Source organism: Kogia breviceps, chromosome 6, assembly GCF_026419965.1.
Source record: "Kogia breviceps isolate mKogBre1 chromosome 6, mKogBre1 haplotype 1, whole genome shotgun sequence".
Taxonomy (NCBI): domain Eukaryota; kingdom Metazoa; phylum Chordata; class Mammalia; order Artiodactyla; family Physeteridae; genus Kogia; species Kogia breviceps.
The window spans coordinates 55,351,266-55,370,372 of record NC_081315.1 but is presented as its reverse complement, the minus strand read 5'-3'; the positions used below and the strand labels follow the sequence as shown (position 1 = coordinate 55,370,372).

The following is a 19,107-nucleotide window of genomic DNA, read 5'->3' as shown; positions in this document are numbered from 1 at the left end:
TTAATTCAGCTCAGTGTCAATTTCTAGCTCCAAACTTGAACATGCAGATCTAGTTATATCTTTATGCTATATGGGTCAAGTTGAATTAAATCATCTTTAAGGACCCTTGTACCTTGAACATTCTGTGATTTCATATTCCCAATGAAACAGTCATAGCATGAGAAAAGGGTCTGACTGTTAGAATGAATATAACAAGTTAGGAAATTGGGTTAGAAATTTGAGAACTGGTCCATTGCTAAGCTGCCCAGTGGCTCATCAGGCATTACTCTCTATCCAATTCAGGTTAACATTTTTAAGAAATGAAAAGATCATTTAACTTGTCTAAATTATGGAAATAAAATGACACTTTCTCATATCTTTCTATCATTTTTCCAATCCAAGAAAAATATAGCTAATGCCTGAAATCCTTGTTTATCCATTCTTTGTAAAGTTAACAACAAATAGTCTATAAACATAGAAATTGAAATGAATACTAGTAACTCCTATCTCATAATAGTAGCTACAGGGACATCAAACAGAAATTAATACACTGCTGAGAGTTTAATAGAGCTTAGTCTCTTCATATTCTATATATTTTTTCAAATATAATTCAAGAGACTTACTACCTAAAAAGGAGATTAGTTTAAAGGTACAAAATGGAACTATTTTTAACCTCTTGTAAAACAACAAAGGTTGTGTAGCTAAAATATTCTTATGTTAAAACGTCAGTGGATCAAATTTAGGAAGTTTTCATTAAAGGATAAAAATTGTTTTCTCCTTCATGTCTTCTAAAGCTTAAAATTAATCAAATGTTTTGTAATCTTACAGTGCTGGACTTTAGCTGACTTCTCTGGCTGGCCACCCAACTGAGCCATGAAATTTAAGTCTTGAAATTCTCGTCACCTTTTTAAGCATCTATATATGGGCTAACATCAAGAAATGAATTATTTGATCCAAAAGAACTTGTAGGGCTTCCCTGGTGGAGCAGTGGTTGAGGGTCCATCTGCCAATGCAGGCGACACGGGTTCGTGCCCCTGTCCGGGAAGATCACACATGCTGCGGAGTGGCTGGGCCTGTGAGCCATTGCCGCTGAGCCTGCGCATCTGGAGCCTGTGCTCCGCAACGGGAGAGGCCGCAACAGTGGGAGGCCGCATGCTGCAAAAAAAAACAAAACAACAAAAAAAAAAAACTTGTAACTTTTAAGAAATATATCAAATAAATAATTGGCCTAATCTTTTTTAAAGAGAAATTCACCTCTAGCCTAATAATAATAAACTATACAATGTAAATATTTTTAAATGATTTTAAATATAATTATTGCTTATAAGCAATGAATTGTTCAAAAGTTTTTCGTGATATAGACATTGAAAAGAACAAAATTCTTTTATTTGAATAGTATTTATAGGTTTGAAGTTTCTGTTTGCAAAAATAGCTATTTGATAATAATATGTTGCTATAAAAATATGCATTCAGATAGCATAAAGAAGTAATTTCAGTAACATATGATGTTGACCATGGCAATTTCTTTCCAAAATACTTTTGATTCACAGTTGTGAGATATGCAGTATATTTAATACGTGTAGCTTAAGTTATTAGATGAAATATATACAATTACTATTTCAATTTTAATTTTTATATTTACATTAGATATTCATTCATTCATTAAAATTATATAAATTGGCCTCTCAGCATTTAATGTCTTGAAGGCAAATGCTGTTATTGATGAGTTCAAATTTCTCTCTGTTATTACATGGAAAATTGGCAAAAATTGCACATCAAGAAGCATGGTATCTAAAAGCAAACATTGTCCTAGCATCAACAAACCCATTATTTATTTAGGAACACCAGTGTTCTTGCTGACAGGGCACAATTCTGAAAATAATGTTTCAGACTTATTTTATTACATATTATTTTAAGCAGTATCACCTAGTCTTTCATTCATGTGAAAGAAATGTATCAAATGCCACTAAATGCTCAAAATGCATTGAATGCTCACTAAATGCCACGCATTTCCTAGGCTATGAGGATACAAAAGATTAATAAGATACAGTCCCTGACTTTGAAGTTCTTGAAGACCTCCCTAGGTCTTGAAGCCCACAGTTTAATAGGGAAGATAGAACCATAGAAAGATAATTACACTGCAACATTGTAAAGTGCTGTGCATGTAGAACACAAAGTACTCCTGAGGTGATAAAGAAGTATCAGAGGAGAAGCTCTAAATTCAAGGGCAATCTTGTCCATAAATAAGATGTGTGGGCTCTAACCTCTTCAGGTAACTATGCAACTCAACAGACTGTAAAGCTTCAAATTTGCATTCTCTGGGTTCATTTTTGTCTATGAAGGAACTTTGCCTGAAGAAATGGAATGAGTAGGTAGAGGGCTGAGGGAAGTAAGGAGGGTAAGAATATGTGTAATTTCTAAATGTTTGATAAAATACCAAAATGCAGAAAGCAAAGAATTAGATCTGAATTTAAAAGACAATGAAATTTCCTGTAGGAGTAAGAAAGAAAAGAAAGGCAGGCTGGCAATCAGAAAAAAAAAAAAAAAAAGCAGAATTTTCAATTATTTGGATTTGCAGGCAAAGTTAAGGATGAGATTGGTCATTTTAATATTATAAACCCCAAAGAAATGTATTGTTCTGGTAGAAAGCTACAAAATTTCTGTGGGGAAATAGTTCATCTAAGATGACTGACAAAGTCAGTAGACCACCCAAATATTTAGTGATAAAACAGTGTTCTTGATTCAAGCCATATTTATTTAATACCATGTGCCTGGAAGTCTGAGAGGGCTTTCCCAGGGTTTTAAACTGAGTTTTAAACCGAGAATTTTTTAAATGGGCATAAAGAAAGATGAAAGAAAATAGCCTTCTAGGCACAGGGGACAAAATATGCAAATGCTTGAGAAAAGAGCATGAAAGAAACTGAGAAAGGCTAGAGCTGAGGGGAAGCACAACGTAAGATGAGATATGAGAGTAGATGGTTTGTATGTCATCTTAGCTACAGTAGTATATTTGGTTTTCATTCTAAAAGCAATGAGAAGTTGAATGATTTTATTAGCCCAATGATATAATCTGATTTATGCTTCAGAAAATTACTCTGGTTGCAGTGTAGGGAAGAGACTAGAGAAGGCAAGAGTATATCCAGGAAGACTAGTCAGGGGATTAATGCAATAGTCCCAGCAACAGATGGTGGGATCTTGACCTATATCAGTGGTATAGAAATGGAGAGAAACGGACAGATTGAAGAGATATTTAGGAGCAGTACTGGTCTTGAACCCAAAAAAGAGACCCCCTTCTATAAAATCCATGCTTTAGAAGACCTCCTCCAGCTTCTTCCAGCTATATTCTGCCCCAGCTATGTTCTGCTTCCAGCTATGCTCTGCTCACAAAACCAAGGGTATGTCTTCCTCCTCTTCTAGACCATAATTCAGGCACCCTAACACTGGAACTCCCAGTCCAAACAGCTCTGAACCTCTTCTAGGGCCAGAGAGTTCCCTTACATGAGTATATCTTTCCATGGGCAGACCATATTACTGATGTATTTACTCCTAGGTTTGAGAAGTGGCCAAGAGGCAGCTTTTGAAGGTGGTATATAATAAGCTGGGATATAATAAGTGGAATTTCCACATGTACATAAATAATGCCCCTTCATAGTACAGTATAAAGCCAGGGATAGGCAGAAAAGAGAGGTGCGCCAGGGGTGGGGAGTAGTTTTCTCCAGCACAAAACTCCAAGGAGAAAAAATCAGCAGGACTGGATGGATTGAAAATGGTTGGTAAGAAAAGTAGAGGTGTCATGATGATTTCTAGCTTTCTGCCTTGTACAATTCAATGTTTGTGGCATGACTCACAGGTCTAAGGAGCACTGGACAAAGACCAGAGCTATGTAGGAATATATGATTTGGACACGTTTAATTTCAGGCATGTTTGAGACATCTAAGAAGAGATGTCAAAGACAAGAAAAAGAAATATAAGGAATCCGAACTGGAAAGTAAGAAGTAAAGCTGTCACAGTTTGCAGACAACAGGATATTATACATAGAAAATCCTTAAAATGCTACCAAAAAAACTACTAGAGCTCAACAATAAATTTGGTAAAGTTGCAGAATACAAGATTAATATGCCAAAATCTGTTGCATTTCTATACACTAACAATGAACTATCAGAAAGAGAAATTAAGGAAACAATCATATTTACAACTGCATCAAAAAGAATAAAATACCTAGCAATAAACTTACATAAGGAGGTGAAAGACCTGTGCTTGGAAAACTATAAGACACTGATGAAAGAAATTGAAGATGACACAAACAGACGGAAAGATATACCATGTTCATGGATTGGAAGAATTAATAATGTTAAAATGATCATACTACTCAATGCAATCTACAGACAATGCAATCCTTACCAAAATACCAATGGCATTTTTCACAAAACTAGAACAAATAATTTTAAAATTCGTATGGAACCACAAAAGACTCCGAATAGCCAAAACAATCTTGAGAAAGAAGAACAGAGCTCGAGGAATCACACTCTTAGACTTCAGACTATACTACAAAGTTACAGTAATCAAAACAGTATGGTACTGGCACAAAAACAGACATACAGATCAATGAAACAGAGTAGAGAGCCCAGGAGTAAACCCATGTACTCATGGTCAATTAATCTATGACAAAGGAGGCAAGAATATACAGTGGAGAAAAGACAGTCTCTTCAGTAAGTGGTATTGGGAAAACTGAACAGCTGCATGTAAAAGAATGAAATAAGAACATCATCTAACACCATATACAAAAATAAAATCTAAATTGATTAAAACCTAAATGTAAGACCAGATACTATAAAACTCTTAGAGGAAAACATAGGCAGAACACCCTTTGACATAAATTTTAGCAATATTTTTTTGAATCTGTCTCCTAAGGCAAAGAAAACAGAAGCAAAAATAAAGAAGTGGGGACTAATTAAGCTTAAAAGCTTTTGCACAGCAAAGGAAACTATCAACAAAACAAAAAGACAACCTACTGAGTGGGAGAAAATACTTGCAAATGATATGACAAATGAGGGATTAATATCCAAAGTATATAAATAGCTCATACAACCCAATATCAAAAAAAACCCAATTAAAAATGGGCAGAATATCTGAATAGACATTTTTCCAAAGAATACATACAGATGGGCAATAGGCACATGAAAAGATGCTCAACATCACCAATCATCAGGGAAATGCAAATCAAAACCACAATGAGATATTACCTCACACCTGTCAGAATAGCTGTCATCAAAAAGACCACAAAAAACAAATGTTGGCAAGAATGTGGAGAAAAGGGAATACTCGTACATTGTTGGCTACACATTGTTGGGTGCAGGTACCGGAAAACAGTATGGAAGTTTTTCAAAAAACTAAAAATAGAACTACCATGATCTAGCAATTCCACTCCTGTGTGTATATCCAATAAAAAAAAAACACTAATGTGAAAAGGTACATACACCCCAATGTTCATAGCAGCATTATTTACAATTGCCAAGATATGGAAGCAACCTAAGAGTCCATCAACAGATGAATTAATAAAGAAGATATGGTATACATATACAATGTAATATTACTCAGCCATAAAAAAATTTTGCCATTTGCAGCAACATGGATAGACCTGGAGGGTATTATGCTTAGGAAATAAGTCAGACAGAGAAAGACAAATACTGTATGCTATCACTTATAGTGTAATCTAAAAAATAAAACAAACTAGTGAACATAACAAAAAAAGAAACTGACAGATATAGAGAACAAACTAATGGTTACCAGTGGCAGGAGGGAAGAGAGGAGGGACAAGATAGGGATAGGGATTAAGAGTTACAAACTACTATGTAATAAAATAAATAAGCTATAAGGACATATTGTACAGCACAGGGAATATAGTCAATATTTTATAGTAACTATAAATGGAGTACAATTTTTTAAAATTGTGAATCAGTATGTTGTACACCTGAAACTTGTATAATATTGTAAATCAACTATACCTCAATAAATAAAAAATATTAAAAATTAAAAGAACACTGAAAAAAAAGAGAGATGTCAAGCAAGACAGTTATGGAGTCTAGAGGGCAGAGGCAAGGCCTAAGCTTGGAATATTATTTGTGAGTCATAAAGCAGTACAAGATTGAGATAGGCTGGGAAGAGAGTAACATGAGACAAGGAGAGGCCCGTTATGGAGTGGAAAGATCAAAGATCAAATAACAGGTGGCCAGAGAAGAGGAAACAAGCCAAGGCATTGTTATACCAGGGAATGTAAGGGAAGGGAATGTTTACTAAAGAGTTACAAATATTAATGACAGGGATAGTAAACAAGAATTGAAATAATATCTATTGCAAGAGCATTACCAACGTCCTTAATAGAGCTGTTTGATGGAATGATGAGCCCAAAAACCACACTGGAGTGGCTGGAAAAGTAGATGGGAGGAGAGGAATAAATAACTACAGTATAGATAACTCTTCCAAGAAATCTGGATGTGAAGGGGGGCAACTGGAGAAGGTTGAGGGTGAAAGAAAATTTTCACTGATGAGCATTTAGAAGCCAATGACAAGGGTTTTACCGATTGTGGCTTTTATTTACTCTGTAAGGAAGGGATTGCTAAGAATGAATGGCTTGGAATTGAATATTTGAGGGAAATTGAGAAAGTTGAAGTATTCATTTAAAAAAAAAGCAAATGCACTAAACAGAGAGACGTATTACCTGGGGCTAAATTGAAAAGTAAGAAAGTGTATTTGTGGCACTCATCTCCCTCTGCAACCCCTCACTAGGGCTCATGATAAACCCTCTCTCCCATTCCACAGCCCTCTGCACACCTCAAATGCATGTCTTAGATGCACCCCAGCATTACTGTTCTCTTAGGTTCACCAAGCCCCCCACTGGCACCCCACTTCTACTCTGTGTGCCTTCTCTCTAGTGGATACCCCATGCCAAAATGATCATTTCTGAATTTGTAGGCAAATTCAGGTGGGTGTTAAAGATCAACAATCTTAGTAAGTAAACTATAACTCCACAAAATCTGGAAGTCTCTCCTTTATCTCAACCCCATGCTCCCAATTTCCTCAGCACTCTATTTCCTCCACAAAATCACACCTAAACTTCTTTGAAACAAAGGCATTTTAGAAGTACTGTTCTGTTGGTTAATTCCTGAGTGGAATCTCAGATAGGAAACCAAGTGAAGAGCAGAACCTGAGGCAGAGGTTCCATGGTTCTTCAACTCTCACCATGTAGGTCCTATCCCACTAGGACAGAGGTTAAGTGACCCTTGTAAATAGCCTGTAAGGCCTGAACTTTGGTGCTTGAACTTTGGAATATCTATTTGGTTGTTCAGAAACTTATTTTTCTCTTTTTCTTTTTTGGATCATTAAGGTTGTTAGATCAGTGTTTCCTTACAATTGAAATGCCCCAATTTATATCCTACATGCCCAGTATAAAATATAATAAGGTCTTTGAAGGGATACCCCGTGTATTATTATGTTCATTATATCTAACACCTGATCCAGTGCATACTTTGGATATGGAAACCATTCAAAACTTTCACTGACTGTCAGTTTAACTTGACTGAGCAAGAGTCAATTGCACTCCCGTGGTAAGAGGCCATGAGCAACTTGATATTGATACCGTATGTCCTCCCACACTTTGTGTTTCTCATTGGAATGCAATCTGGGAATTAGTTTGGTTACAGGGATAAAATGGAGGCAAACATGTTAGCAGATGCTGACTTACTTCAATCCTGGCCAACTAAAAACGCTAATGCATTCTTGCCATTAGGCATATGGAGTTGTATTTACATAGCCTGATGATATATCCCATTGGTCCAGCAGCCACATTCACTGTCCAGAGTGTTGCTCAATTCTTAACCTGTTGCCATATGGCTGACACTTCTTTGCACTCCCCACCCAAATCCAAGTCCCAAGCCAATACTAATTCCCATTTATAATCTTTTGTATGCAGTTTAGGTGAGTAAACAAAAGGGGTGCTAGAAAAGTTCAAATATGAAACTCTTTCCAATGATTCAACCGTCTTGTTACGCAAGACCATCTGTAGAGAACTTGCTCAAGGCCACTTACTACACTGATGCTATTGCTTCTTCATTAGCCATATTAAACTGATAGCCACAATAACCTAAATCAGTCCATTCAGAGGTTGTTCTTTGGTTCATTTTGACTATACCTTAAAATTGTGAGCACATTTCTGGGAAATATCAAATATGGAATGTGTCTGCAAGGATGAGGAGAAGAAGGTATGAGTAATATTCCTTTACTCAGTAGGAAAAATCTGGTGTATTCAGACATTAATACAGAGATCCTTTTTTTAAATTAAAAAATGTTTTATAGCAAAAAAATGATTAGATTGCATGCTATTTCTAATATTCTTTGCTATCCACACACTGGGGTACATCTAACCAACTTGTGCATATGTTGGAGTCTCTCCATCTGTAGCCATGATGATCTAAGAAGGATTTCTATACCCCGTGAACTTGAAATTATTTCCTAATGCCTGATGGCACAATCCAAAATCTATATTAGCTTGCTCCTTATTGCCAAAAGGCTCTACAACCCATCAACTAAAATAAGATTCTTATTTTCAACTATCTTTATTTATTTATTTATTTATTTATTTATTTATTTATTTATTTATTTATTTTGCGGTACGCGGGCCTCTCACCGTTGCGGAGCACAGGCTCCGGACGCGCAGGCTCAGCGGCCATGGCTCACGGGCCCAGCCGCTCTGCGGCATGTGGGATCCTCCCGGACCGAGGCACGAATCCGTGTCCTCTGCATCGGCAGGCGGACTCTCAACCACTGCGCCACCAGGGAAGGCCCTCAACTATCTTTAGAACAGTTTTTCAAACAGGGTCACAAAATAAATTTCATGCCATGACCAATATTTTTTAGTAAATAAAATGAACAGAAATTATCAGAGTGCATTACATATAGTAGGATAAATATCATTTTGTGAAATGTTTGCTATATATGTCATTAGTTCGTTATGTAAAATGCATTTCTTACTACAGTCACTGTCAAAACCTTGAAGATCTGTTCCTCCCCTTAAAATCCACTTGACATAAGCTCAGTATGTGACATGTTCAAAATCAATTTGTCATCTTCCCACCACAACCCGCATTTAATTTTCTTCCAATTTTACCCATTTGACTTATTATTCCCTAATTCTTCATGTCACTCATTTTTATAACCTTATAGTAATTTTAATGCCTCCTTCTCCTTAACCTCAAGTATCCAATCTGTCCCTAAATAGTTTTGATCCATTCTTTAAAATCTCACATTTATCCTTATCCCCCCAAACACTGACACAACTCTGGTTCAGGCTTTCACCAAATCACGCCAGAGTTATTACAATAAACTCTTAATTAATGTTCATACCTGGAGTCCTTATATGCTCTGATTAATCTTAAAACTTTTCTCTCTTTAAAGTCTTTTTACATTACATTACATTGTAAATAAATTCCAGGCTCCCTGCCCTGGTATTCAAAATGTTCAGGAACCTGATTCCACTAGTTTATAACATCTATGCAAGCAGAGGCTTTATGTTTCTCCATCACTGCAGTATCCCTAGTGGATAGCACATGATTGGCATATAACATGTGTTCAATAATATTTGTTAAATGGATGAGTAAATGAGTGAACAACTAAAAGAAGGATCTCCGTAGCATAATCTTTTATTTCTCTTGCACATATAAGTTCCCCTATTAAGACAGTAATAGTCAGTGTAACATTTTTGGCAACCCTATAAAATATATAACACCATAATGGGTGAGAAGATTGTGCAAGGTGCTGCAAGGTCATCTTCATCTTACCCAGCATACCAAGCTCATTTCCAGACCAGGTCTCTGTTTATTAGGCAGTCTCCCACCATGATGACTTTCCTCTGCTTTCTGTTTATATAAATCCTCCTCTTCAGAGCACACCTCAGAACTTTCTCTCCCTCAGTCTTACAGTCTTCTCACTCTCTTCTGATAATTTCTATTACTTATATTAGTTTTTAGTCATACCTCTTGAATTTTATGGTTTTATTAATGTAATTATTTTATAAGAGTAAAGATTTGAGGGCTTCCCTGGTGGCGCAGTGGTTGGGAGTCAGCCTGCCGATGCAGGGGACACGGGTTCGTGCCCCGGTCTGGGAAGAACCCACATGCCGCGGAGTGGCTGGGCCCTTGAGCCATGGGCACTGAGCCTGCGCGTCCGGAGCCTGTGCTCCGCAACGGGAGAGGCCACACTAGTGAGAGGCCTGCCTTATCGAAAAACAAAAAAAGAGTAAAGATTTGTCCTATTTATTGTATTCTCCACAAAATCTCGGTCCAGTTCTAGACACCTAGTAGAGAGTTGTTAAACCCATTAATTAAATTTAATTAGTAAAAATGTGCAAAATGATTGTATTGTGGGAAAAAACTAAAGAATGTTATTAAATATCCATCTCTAGCAAATTTAAGAGACACACAAGTAATCACATACATTCCTGGCATGTAGTATTTATGAGTATTCATTCACAAATGTTTGTTGAGTGAATGAATGAGTAAAAAAACAGATAAACAGTTTCTAGTCTAGTGTCCATAAACTCTTTTTTTTAACATCTTTATTTGAGTATAACTGTTTTACAATAGTGTGTTAGTTTCTCCTTTACAACAAAGTGAATCAGTTATACATATACATATCTTCCCATATCTCTTCCCTCTTGCATCACCCTCCCTCCCACCCTCCCTATCCCACCCCTCTAGGTGGTCACAAAGCACAGAGGTGAACTCCCTGTGCTATGCTGCAGCTTCCCACTAGCTATCTAATTTACATTTGGTAGTGTGTATATGTCCCTGCCACTCTCTCACATCGTCACAGCTTACCTTTCCCCCTCCCCATATCCTCAAGTCCATGCTCTAGTAGGTCTGTGTTTTATTCCCATCCTATCACTAATCTTTTCTTTTTTTTTTAGATTCCATATATATGTGTTAGCATATGGTATTTGTTTTTCTCCTTCTGACTTACTTCACTCTGTATGACAGATTCCAGGTCTATCCACCTCATTACAAATAACTCAGTTTCATTTCTTTTTATGGCTGAGTAATATTCCATTGTATATATGTGCCACATCTTCCTTATCCATTCATCTGTTGATGGACACTTAGGTTGCTTCCATGTCCTGGCTATCATAAATAGAGCTGCAATAAACATTTTGGTACATGACTCTTTTTGAATTATGGTTTTCTCAGGGTATATGCCCAGTAGTGGGATTGCTGGGTCATATGGTAGTTCTATTTGTAGTTTTTTAAGGAACCTCCATACTGTTCTCCATAGTGGCTGTATCAATTTACATTCCCACCAGCAGTGCAAGAGGGTTCCCTTTTCTCCACACCCTCTCCAGCATTTATTGTTTCTAGAGTTTTTGATGATGGCCAATCTGACCGGTGTGAGATGATATCTCATTGTAGTTTTGATTTGCATTTCTCTAATGATTAATGATGTTGAGCATTCTTTCATGTGTTTGTTGGCAATCTGTATATCTTCTTTGGAGAAATGTCTATTTAGTTCTTCTGCCCATTTTTGGATTGGGTTGTTTGTTTTTTTGTTATTGAGCTGCATGAGTTGCTTATAAATTTTGGATATTAATCCTTTGTCAGTTGCTTCATTTGCAAATATTTTCTCCCATTCTGATGGTTGTCTTTTGGTCTTGTTTACGGTATCCTTTGCTATGCAAAAGCTTTTAAGTTTCATTAGATCCCATTTGTTTATTTTTGTTTTTATTTCCATTTCTCTAGGAGATGGGTCAAAAAGGATCTTGCTGTGATTTATGTCATAGAGTGTTCTGCCTATGTTTTCCTCTAAGAGTTTGATAGTGTCTGGCCTTACATTTAGGTCTTTAACCATAAACTCTTTGATATCCATGAAAGCATAATGAAAGTCCATGGGCTTATTGTCAATATTGCAAATAATTATAATAGAAATTTTGTGTTTACTCATGATGAGGCTGCAAATACTAACTAAAACCTCAAGTGCCTTTACATTAGAATAGAGGTATATCAACTGTACTGAAACACTGCTGAGTGTGTCAGGAGAAAAATGCAGCAGTTTATTTAACAAACATTTATAAAGTGCGTACAATGTGCCAATGTTGTAGCAGTGCTCAGATTAGCTCATTCCCTCCTCAGAAGAACCCTGTAAGGGCAACACTGTTATTATCTCTATTTTACAACTGAAGAAACTGAGATTGAGTTAAAGTAACTGAGGTTAAGTAACTTGCTCAAGGTCAACAGTTAGTGAGCAACAGAGCAAGAATTATGAACTCATGCAGCATGGGGTCAGGAGGGTATAGATCTAATCTATGTATAGATCTAATCGATGATGCCTTTCAAAAAATTAGAGCAGTTGTTCTCCACTGATAGTCCCTAAAATCTTTCATTATATATGCAAAGCTACATCCATTGCCATTGGCAGTAGAAATATTTTTCCTTGAGTTTGAGCTGCAGAAGCTGGCATGAGGATCTACCCTTTGTGTTTTATGCTTTATTCTTTGTTCTCCTAAAATAAGGTCTCTGTCATAGAGGCCTTGCTTTTTACCTTTCCTGTAACAATCCCAGTGGCTGCAGTGCAAGATAGAGAGGAAAACAGACACTGACAACCACATTGGAAATTAGACAGTAAAGTATCCATGAATATTTCAAATCTCAGATAATCTGGCAATAAATTAAAGCTAGAATCTACTCTTTCATATTATTTTACTTTACTATGTTAAAAACAGGCATACAAATCTTTACCTTAAAATATTTTAATTCATAGTCTTTTCAATCATTGCTTTTCCACTTCTAGAAGACCTGTAGAAAGAATACTCTTTCGTAACTCTGAAAGCAAAGTCCTCCTAAGCCACAGTCTTGCTCATCCTAGGAAGATTAGATTTGAGGTTGTTTTCAGTTTAGTTGTACTAACGATTGCCTTTCAAGCCCAATAGGTTAGATAAGACATCTGTGGAATTTGTTTGGAGACAAATGGGTGCTCAGATACAAAACTGCTGGATTAAGCAGAGGCAGGGTGGACTGGAATGATAAATACAAATGCAAGCCTTGTAAAGGTGGCAACAAGAGAAAACAAGATATTCATGGTAATGCACATCCTTTCAGTAATAATTATTTGGGAGTTTTCTGGATGAGATAATACAGCCACTGCATAGAACTGTTATTGCACATTTTTTTTTCTATTTATTATTCATTCATTCAGTTCATTCGAATGAATATCTAGTGTCTGCTATATTTCCCACATATTTCTAGCGTCTATGCCAGGTACTGTATGAGGCATTATCATGTGTTGATTAAGAGCAGACTTGGGAACAGAATTCCCAAGTTTAAATGCCAGCCCCACTACTGGCTATGTGGAATTGGGCAAGTTACTCCAACTCTCTGTGCCTTGATTTTTTCTCCTCCAAATTGGGGTAATGTTAATTCATGGAGTCACTATGAGGATTAAATTAGTTAAGGCACATCAAGTGTAAACAGTGCCTGGCACATATTGGCACTCAGTGAATTTTAGGAAAAGCAGGTTGGAACCAGCACAGGCTCTTACCTTGAGCGTTTTCAAATGAAATTGCACCTATAGACATACATGCAAGAGCACTTTAGCTAAGAAGGCAAAACAGCATATGGTTAACCATAGACTGGCCTTTAGAGACTCTGAAATTGTCCACATAGGGAAGGTCGCAGAAAGTTCTGTAGGGCAGGGTGGTCAGAGGTGTGACTTAATCTAGGTCTTGGAGTATGGGTTCAACCTGGGCATTTTGCTATCCTCATTATTCAGACCAATACAGTTTTAAGAGACTAAAGCAAAATCTTAGGACTAGAAAAGTCCTTATAGATAATTGGTTCCATGACTTTTGTTTTACAGAAAAGAATATAAAGTCCAGTTAGCCAGCTCATCAATGAATTTGTTGATGACCTACTATGTGCCAGCCTCTACTCTAGGTGTTGGAGATTCACCATTGAGCAAAACATACATATTCCTTGACCTCAAGGAGCTTACATTCCAGTAGAAAAGACAGCAAGTAAACAAGTAAATAAATAAATAGCTAATTTTATGTACTGATAAGTTGAAGATAATAAAATCAGGTACTGAGAGAGAATGTGATTAGTGAAGGGCTATGGTTTTTCCAAAGGATGTCAGAGAAGACCTGTCTGAGGAGGTAACATTTCAGTTGAGATCTGAATGATGACAACGAGATGGGCATGGTGAGATTAGGGGTGGGGGCAAGGGGCATTCAAAGTAAAAGACACCGTAAGTGAAAAGGCTCTAAGAGGGGACAAAAAGTGGGCCAGGATAGCTATAGTGCAGTGAACAAGGAGAGAGTAGGAGGAAATGAGGTCCAGAAAGAGGCAGAAGCTGACACTCTAGACCTCAGTAAGGAGCCTGAACTTTATTTTGGTGGTTGTTCAAAGTCATAGGTCAATTCTTAAGCAGTAGCATGACAAGATTTAATCTAAGCTTTAGAAAGCTCGCTGTCTAGATGTAATAGACCACACTGAGCAAGAGTGGAGGTAGAGAAACCAGCAGGCTTGACAGTAGTAGCCCAGCAAGAGATGATGGTGGTTTAGGTTAGGATTATTGCAAAGGAAATGGTGACCACTGGTCAGATTCTGAATACATTTGGGGAGTAGAGCTACCAGTTCTTACTGATAAATTGGATGTGAGGTGTGAGGGGAATAAAAGACCCAATGACGCATAGGTTTTGACCTCAAGAACTGAAGAATGCTGGAGCCATTTGTGGAGATGGAGAGGGTTTGGGGGACAGATGGGGGAGAAGAAGGTGGGAGAAGACATACAGGTTTAAGGAAGGTAATTGATAGTTCTGTTTGGCCTTGTTAAGTTTGAAATATCCGTTAGACATCCTGGTAGAAATGTCACCAACAGTACTTAATAGAGCTAAATATATGGTGAGAATTCATTAATTGTTGACAGACTATACATATATGTGACAATCAAAACCAGGTTTACCTTGATAGAAAGGATAATAAATTTCTACTTTTACTTATCTACAGTTCCACTGAGTTGCAAATGGATATTTCTGCACAATATCACTTGGTTATTCTCATGAACAATTATTGGTTAGTCACATACACTCTCTGATTTAATGATACAATATCTACCTTGGTGACCATATCTATATATCTTGACCCCACAATTTGAATATTCTTGTGCAAATAATGAGATAGATTTATAGTTGTATTTAATTTGGATAAATAATTAATTCAAAATCTTTCTTGAGAATATACATTGTATTAGAAACAATATTGGTGCGTTATGATATGCACAAAAATATCAAAATGCACAGTAATTTCTCCCAAGGATTTTACAAATTAAAAAGCCAAGGCAACCCCCCAAAAAATCTATAATATAAGGCATTCAGCCATGAGTGCTAAATAAAGATACAAGCAAAAAACACTTCTATTCATTCATAGTACTTTAAAATTTCAATATATAGAACTATCCGACCCCTTAAACTTTTAGAATCATCTCTGACTGTAGTGAATTTCTTTTGCATACAAAAATAATCCTGTAGAAATCCTTCAATATATTAAAGAATGAATTCATTTAAAGATTTTAAAAATTATAACATCAGGCCATTCATCACGTTGAAGGCCAACGACCTGATGTTTATACTTTAATCCTTTACCACAGATAATTTGCAAAACCCAGGCAGACAGCAAATACTTTACAACTCTGATCAACAAAGAGTGAACTATGTCCATTGAAAAGTATACTCTGGGCAAATGAATTACAGAAATCCACACAAAGAAATGACCTCCAGGGAGTAGCCTAGCTTTGGGGAGAAGGAGAAATGCTGAGTCCAGCATCTGTGTTATCAATCAGGGAAATCTTACCTGGTAGAGATTCAACAAACAAGTCCCATCATTCTGTAATGTGCGTGACAGCTAACAGCTCTGAAAAGCTCCAATGGTAAATACAATAAAACAATTACTAACTTAGATATGACAGTGATCTAATTTGGGGAAATATTTTAAAATATTTGTTATGTCTCACATGTTCTGCCAAGGCCCCTTAACACATCAGTGAAGAGGCATTTGTAAGGCACAACATGATGAAGTAAAACTAGGGATTATAATATCAGTTTTCTACAATACCTCACATCACTTTACCTCTTCCAATATGAAAAGTCTTAAAAATATGGCAGTGGGTGCCATACCATACACAAATTAGCGAAATGATCCCAGAGACATTAAACTTCGTTTGTAGAAGTTCTTTCTCCCTTTGACCTGCTGTCAAAACCTCATGATGTACAAGGAGAACACACAGCTCTTATATGACACTCCTATGTTCAGAGAGAAGCAACTAAGCCCACAGACTGCCTGGGGGTGATCACCCCTCTGCCACTTACTAGTTTTTGCCATTGGACAAATTACTTCTTTATGCCTCAATTTCCTCAACTATAAACTGGGGATGTGAGTTTGTTTTAAAGGATTCAGTGATTTAATACATGTAAAGTTGCCTAGAAAGTACCAGGCACATAGCAAGTGCTCAATAAATGTTGGCTATTATTACTATAGCTTTTATTATCACTATTATATGTTGTAAATACACAAGTACATGTATATGTGGAAATTATGGTGTCCAAAAAAAAAAACAACCAAATAAATGGGAGTGAAGAGTCCAAGATATTTAGCAAACAGGATATGCTTTAGGTGGAGAGAGAGAAAGAATACACACAGCTACTCACATATATCTTATTCATTACTGATGTCTGCCGACGTGATTCTAGAAAATATTTGTAAGGCTAACCTACACAATCCTTGTAAAGAACCTTTATATTTTCCCTGTTTCAAAGTCTTAATACAATTAAAAGCAGCCAAGATTAATCTGTAATCCCTAAGGGGAAAAAAATTTAAAACCACTAGAAAATGTTTATTTTATTTCATTTTAGGTATGCATGTTACATGCCTAGAATAGTACCAGGCACCTAGCAGAATCCTGATATAAGATGAATGCTAAAACAGGAGTCAGAGTCAGTTCTGAACTCTGCCACTAACAAGCTGTGACCTTGAAGTGAATTACTTTCCTGTCTCAATTTTAGAGCTACAAATGCAAGAGATAATAGTTACTATGTATTATTCATAAGTTTCCTCTGGTCTTCAGCACTTAAAAACTTCCCATTTAAAAAATTTTTAAATGACTTAAGTCTCACTACTAAATAGTCCTACTTTATCATTCTCCAAAACATCACAGGAGACATTTCTCTAAAGATACTTACCTTCTATCTCAATTTGACAAACAAACAAAAAATGCCTCAGGATGCCCTTATTTTATATGAAAATTCCCCCAATTTGGGGGGTTGACACTACTATCACTGCATATTTACCAAATACTCACAAACTGAAGATGACTTGTCCCCATATAATAAAATATCGGTATCTATGTGGTGGGATAGCATTTGATCTAGTAAATTCTCTTCTTTTTTTTTTTTTTTTTTTTTGGTACGCGGGCCTCTCACTGCTGTGGCCTCTCCCGTTGCGGAGCACAGGCTCTGGACGTGCAAGCTCAGCGGCCATGGCTCACGGGCCCAGAGGCTCCGCAGCATGTGGGATCTTCCCGGACCGGGGCGCGAACCCGTGTGCCCTGCATCGGCAGGCGGACTCTCAACCACTGCGCCACCAGGGAAGTCTCTCTCCTCCTTCTTTCAGAAAATGTTGATTTTTTTTCATAAGTAGTTAGGATATTCTGTGCTAAATGCTTTAGAGGAGGGATGTAAAGGATGAAAAGCATGGATAAAGAGTTCTCTTTAATGTTGGCTTCTAAAACTTAAGCTCTTAGAGGAGCTGAAAGTATTACTGAAGTAGACAAAATGTTTGGGGGAAGTACTTGGGGAAGAGCAAAGGACATGAGAAGAGACAAGAAATAATCTATGAGGCTGGGGAGAGGAGACAGACGTGGAGGGAAGTCATAAGAATATGGTCCCTGGCAAGTATCATATGATATCACTTATATGTGGAACCTAAAATATGATACAAATGAAGTTATTTACAAAACAGAAACAGGCTCACAAACATAGAAAACAAACTTATGGTTCAAAGGGGAAGGGGAGAGGGGGTAAATTAGGAGTTTGGGATTAACAGATACAAACTACTAGGTATAAAATACATAAACAACAAGGTCCTATTGTATAGCACAGGAAACTATATTCAATATCCTGTCAGATTTCTGATTCAATCAGATGACCTGGATTTGCTACATGTCTTTCTGTTTTTATGTCACTGTTAAGTATCAATATATTCATAGAATTTAATCATATACCTTAGTAGGGATTTTTAGAGAAATCTTTAGCTAATTTTGAAATATATTAAGCATTCATTGTTTTAGTCAATCATTCCACAAATATTTACTGCATGCCTGCAGAGTACCAGGAATTATGCTAAGGTATAAACAAAACACCTTGTTCCCAATACACCACTGTTGAATAAAGTCGGTAATAAATATTTTCAACATGCAGTTTTTAACACGTTTTCATAAAATCCAGTGTGAGTGGAGACTATAGTGACGTGATGACACTACTAGAATTCTGTAGTTTACGAAAATCTTGGGAAATTAGAAATGCTAGTGAAATTTCATTAATTTGAAAAATCCGTAGGAATAACTGCTTAATTTACCTTTTCAATTACATATCTTACATGAAATTGAAATGAAACAAAAACTGATCCTCTCATATTTCATTTGATTTACATTATTCATCCATTTTAACATGCCATTATTTATAGACATGATTTAACAATTTAGTAATAACTTTTCAGAGGAGAGGAAAGAAGAAAAAAAGAAAGCACCATTAAAAAACACATATCATACACTACCAAATGTAAAATAGATAGCTAGTGGGAAGCAGCCACATAGCACAGGGAGATCAGATTGGTGCTTTGTGACCACCTAGAGGGGTGGGATAGGGAGGGTGGGAGGGAGGGAGATGCAAGAGGGAGGAGATATGGGAACATATGTATATGTATAGCTGATTCACTTTGTTATAAAGCAGAAATTAACACACACAGATTAAGTAAAGCAATTATACTTCAATAAAGATGTTAAAAAAAAAACCCAACACATACCAGTTCCAAGATGCTC

At 36.6% G+C, this 19,107-nt stretch overlaps 1 protein-coding gene across 5 annotated transcripts in view; it reads right to left on the bottom strand.

Annotated features, from left to right (window-relative positions):
• ALB (albumin) overlaps positions 1-19,107 on the bottom strand; it is a 127,105-nt gene that overhangs the window by 20,385 nt on the left and 87,613 nt on the right. Inside the window, exon 3 of one of the 5 annotated variants that reach the window (XM_067035827.1) lies at positions 883-1,134. The exons of 3 other annotated variants lie outside the window; for them this stretch is intronic. The gene's annotated coding sequence lies outside the window, so the exon portion shown is untranslated. Of the gene's footprint in view, positions 1-805; positions 1,135-19,107 lie in introns of all 5 variants that reach the window. One more of the 5 variants, XM_067035825.1, reaches the window with a different exon arrangement.